The 4,904-nt window shown below is 40.4% G+C and overlaps 1 long non-coding RNA gene across 1 annotated transcript in view; it reads left to right on the top strand.

Annotated features, from left to right (window-relative positions):
* The first annotated feature begins 4,223 nt into the window (after window positions 1–4,223).
* LOC130917420 (uncharacterized) overlaps window positions 4,224–4,904 on the top strand; it is a 28,515-nt gene continuing 27,834 nt past the window's right edge. The window contains exon 1 of the long non-coding RNA XR_009063461.1: window positions 4,224–4,305. This is a non-coding gene — a long non-coding RNA (uncharacterized LOC130917420). The remainder of the gene's footprint in view (window positions 4,306–4,904) is intronic.

The following is a 4,904-nucleotide window of genomic DNA, read 5'->3' as shown; positions in this document are numbered from 1 at the left end:
CTTGCGTGCAGAGCAGCTGCAGCAACGCCAGCCACACGAGCCGAACCGAGCCGGCCTCCTCTTCCTCTCGCAAACAAACACACCCCGGCTGACGGACTCGCTGGCTGACGTCATCGCTCGTGTGGCCCCCACAGGCTCCGCCCACTTCACTTTCTCTCACTTTTTCTCTCTCGCTCATGCACACAAGGTTATTTGTCCTTTGAAAATATCGATCAGGTTGCCCAGTTTGGCAATCATTCAGATGAACTGGTCATCGTCCCATCAAGTAGGCACAAATGACAGGTTGGTCGCAGGGTGCCTGGACCTAAAGCGGGGGTGTCGGCCCGCTGCCCACTTTTCATTTGCCCGCTGCCCGGTTTTCATTTGCCGCCCGCAGCAGATAATGAAAATACTGTATGGCCCGCGCAAGAAGCTTCCATTCTGTTGCGCCTCTCAGCTTTAACACTGGACGGAGCTTAAACAGCGTCTCTCCATGAGTTCCAAATATTGAAATCACTATATAGTAAACTGTAGAATTTCACTCTTTTGTTCAACTTCTGCGTGATCAGTCGCGTTCCTAGCCTACGTGGTTCCCTGAGCGACGAGACGCTTTGGCTAACCCCATTCCCCCACTTTTATGGGCTCATTTGCATACATGTACACACATTTAGTATCTGGTGAATAACGTACAGACATATAGTCTACACAGCCCTCTTAATGAAATGAAACCACATCATTTTAACTATAAACCATCTACAGTGGTACCTCTACTTATGAAATGAATTAATTCTGGAAGCAGTTAAGTAAACTGAAAAAAAGAAGAGACGCATTTTCCATGTGAATGCCTTAATCCGTTCTAAGACCGGCAAAATTCTGACATACCTTTTTTTATAATGCATCAAAACATGCCACAAATACATGTTACAATTAGATTATTGCACAATACACATAAAATCAGAGTTGTGTATTAGGCCCGAGCGTATGACGTGGCACTCGCGAGGTTTCCGCCGCTATCGCCATTATGGAAGCGGTAAACATAAACAGTGAGGCATTTCAACACAGGTCGCTCTTTAAAAATGGTTGGAAATTATTGTGCGGTAAAGAATTGCAACAACCGATGGAATAGAAGGGAGAATGTACAGCTCGACGGGACACCATTGAGTTTCTCCCGGATCCCTACATGGAGAAAAGGCGAGGGAAAGGTCACATCTGAACTTACCAAACGTCGAAGAATGGCATGGGTGGCCTCGATCAGAAGGAAGGGCATAACGTTTGATTCTCCAGTTACACACAGAGTTTGCTCTATGCACTTCCACTCCGGTAAGTTAATTTAGTTTGTTTAAGCAAATTTCGGTAACTTTATGCCCTAAGTCGGCCTGTTGTTAGCTATAGCTACAGCTAAACAACTAGCATGCATACATGTGCATTGTCTTCATAAGACATCATTCCTGTCGTTGCTAAATGAAAAAGCTGTAATATTTTGACGTGAGAGAGTGGCAAAGAATTTGTACACAGGCTACATTTTCTGCAACAAAAAATTTCTACATCCGTGGTCACAGACTAATGTAAACACACATTGCCTACCTTTGCTAGAAAGATGGTGTTGCCGTTTGATATGGTCATAATGTGCAGATCCTGCACCCATCCGCAGCAAAACTGTTCGTAGCTTTGTAGCGATTTGTAGTTTCGGAATTGCTGATGAGAGTAGTAACTTACACCAAACACTAAATACAGCATGAAGTCAGTTTCGCATAGTGGTGGAAGCTTGTCGACATCTTTATTTCTATTGTGTTCGGCTTGCTCATTGTTCACATCCTTAAAATTGCTCACATATCGGTCCTTCGCCGTGGTAACAAGTTTGTCTCTGTATCGAACTGGCAAGTTTTCCTGACTTTTTTCCATCTTTGGCACTCGTAGTTGAATTGTATTTGCCGTTAAGTTTAAATGTCCCGTGATGCAGACGTGCTTCCGAAATGGTTGCGTTGTCGCAAATCTCGCATGATCCCGTGCTGCTGTGACATAAACGCTCGAGCCTAATAATGTAAAAAACAAAATATAAAGAATAAAAGTTAAGACGTATTTATATATAGGCTATATTGTAAGCTGTGTTGTTTTCGGCAATGATGACTATACCAAAAATATTTTGTCAACAAACAATTTTTTCATGACAATGACATGACAATAACGAGCTAAAAACGTGTTTCAGGAGACTAAAACATAACAAAACTAATGCCAATTTTCATCTGACGAGACGACAACGAGACGAAAACGCGCCATAGTTTCAGTCACATGTTCACGATCCGTTACATTTTATGTGTAGTTAGCCCGTATCGTAGCAGTGCCTGGATGTGTCACGCACGTGACATGCTGGCTCCCTGCAGTCTCTAGGCTTGCACACACGGTAAGATTTGTTTTCTTATCTTTGCCAAAGAGAATATGCAATGTTGCTTGAGCCTTTAAAGGTCTATGCTGAGTGATCATTACATCCTAAATGTAACTCGTAGCATTAGCATAGCATTTGCATTCAACGCCATGCTCTCGGTGAGCTTTATTTTTTTTTACATACAGTTCGTGGTGTTCAGGTGGGTATAATAATCAAAGCGTCTTTGAGTGTCCAAAAAAGCGCTATACAAGTTTGATGTATTATTATTAATTTAGTGCTGCGATGATTAATCAATTAACTCGAGTAATTTGATGAGATAAAAGCTTCCAATCAAATTTTGCTGCTTCGAGGAGTCGTTGGAGTGGGATTGTAATGTTTTGTTTTGAAAGTGTTTGCATTTAATTATATTGATGTTCCTGGAGATACTGCCCCCTAGTGGCAACAGTGAATATGCCATAACTCATAGCTCCCTGTTAAGACCAACAAATACGTTTTTATTTGAGCTACTATGTTTGATTAGGCATTCGTTATTTAGTTTAGAAGCATAGTTAACCGTTTTTTTGTGGGAATATGTGTTTGAACGATTTGTTAAGAGCACTGTAAAGAAAACTTAAAATTATATAGCATTTAAACTAGCGGACCTTTGCTAGACAAGTTAGCCAATTGTTCATTTGTCATACTTAGATCATTTATTTAAATTTTTAATACCATTTGAGGCAAAATGGAGGTATTTAAATTAATTTGTATATGAAAAAGAAACATTTGGGAATTTTACTTTGCATTTGCATTTAATGCGCTTTTGAAAGTGCAATTTTGTCTCCTAAAATTGATTCTGGATTAAATGTTCCTAATTCAATTATTCCATTATTTGAACTAACTAGTTGATAGATTAATCGACTTCTAAAATAATCGATAGCTGCAGTCCTGGTATAATTAATTGATGTTCATTTGAAATCGTTGGAAACCTTTATTTTTGTAAAGAGTATTATTTTTTAATTTTACAAAAACATTTGTAGTTAACGTAGATTAAAACTAGACGAAATTAGTCTTGTTTTCGTCAACAAAGGCTAGTCGAAGACAAACACATTTTGAAATGACTAAAATATGACTAAGTCTAATAAGTATTATTGTCCATAAAACTATGACCAAAACACAAATTAAAAGGGCTGCCTACACTCATGGCCGGCCCAGGCCATTTGGGGGCCCTAAGCAAAATAATGCAAAGGGGCCCGTATTTTTGGCCCACCATTTCGTCACAGTATACTGTGAAACCCATACATGCAATCCAACCCATACGTCCATATTTTGTATATTAATCAGATTTTGTTGCACTGTATACTTAAAACTTCTCCCCCCAAATGATTGTCAGTACTTACAATAGATAGCGCCAAACCTTTTTCTAAAAGAGGAAAGAAAGAAGTTAAGGAAGAACTTCTATTTTTTTAAAGCTTGTAATCAAGTATCAGAACTCACAAAAGTCAAATAAAGCAAACTGTAGTAAAAAATATAAATAAATAAAATAAAAATAAAAAACAATTGCCAGATTGGGGGGCCCCCTAAGCAGCTGCATAGTCTGCGTATAGGCTGGGCCGGCCCTGCCTACACTGATTGTAAGTATATTTCGAGGCAGGATGTATGGGGAGGGCGGAGTGGGCATGGCCCACCCAGACGTGAGTCGTGCCCACCCAATCAAAATGTCGGTGTTCTGTTATGCATAAAAGATTGATGGGTTTTGTGAATGAATACCTGAGTTTTATTGCTTTTACGTCTTATTAGCATCATCTAGCGGACGCCTTAATTTACTGCATCTCATGCGCACTTTATTTGAAAGAAACTGCAACACGGAAGTAACGTTGTTCAGTAGAGAATCACACGACGACGGCCGCAGTCAGTTCGCGCCGTCTCTGTGGCCACTTTGCCTTAAATTTGAGGTTGCATCGCCGGTATGTATTGTTTAAATGTGTTTAAAACCGTAAATATGTGAACTGTGTGTACTTCAGTGCAAAAAAATGAGACATTCACTTAGCATGAAACTTGTGATATGCTAATTACCCACGAATTCGAAGGTCGGCAAAATGGCGTCTCGGGCGCTCTGCTAAATGTTTATTCATATTTTCATATGTAGTTTGCTACAGATACGGCAGTACATATGCGATTTCATATATAGTGCATATTTTGAATGTGTTTTTTTGTCAGTTTTCTTTAGTTTCACTCTTTTGAGTGTTAATAAACCTGCTTACACAAAGCCACTTCTGCAAAGTCGTTGATACGAGAAAGGTGTTCATAGCCACGACTATCGTGACTGCACAGTCGGGAATATCTACGGTAGCGTAGCACTGGATATAGAGAACGCACGGAGAGTTGGTCTCACCTACTTTTTTATTGCAGGATTAACGGTTACTATTGGCCGCAACCACGCCGAACAAGCAATCACCAAAACCCAACCTCATTTGTTATCCGTGCGCTTCCTCCCTCTCCTCCAGACCCATTCTCGCAGTCGGACGCAGTGGTATTAATGACGTCACCAGCCACAACAAAGCGT

Source organism: Corythoichthys intestinalis, chromosome 6 (genome assembly GCF_030265065.1).
Source record: "Corythoichthys intestinalis isolate RoL2023-P3 chromosome 6, ASM3026506v1, whole genome shotgun sequence".
Lineage (NCBI taxonomy): Eukaryota > Metazoa > Chordata > Actinopteri > Syngnathiformes > Syngnathidae > Corythoichthys > Corythoichthys intestinalis.
This window is presented reverse-complemented; position numbering and strand designations above follow the sequence as displayed.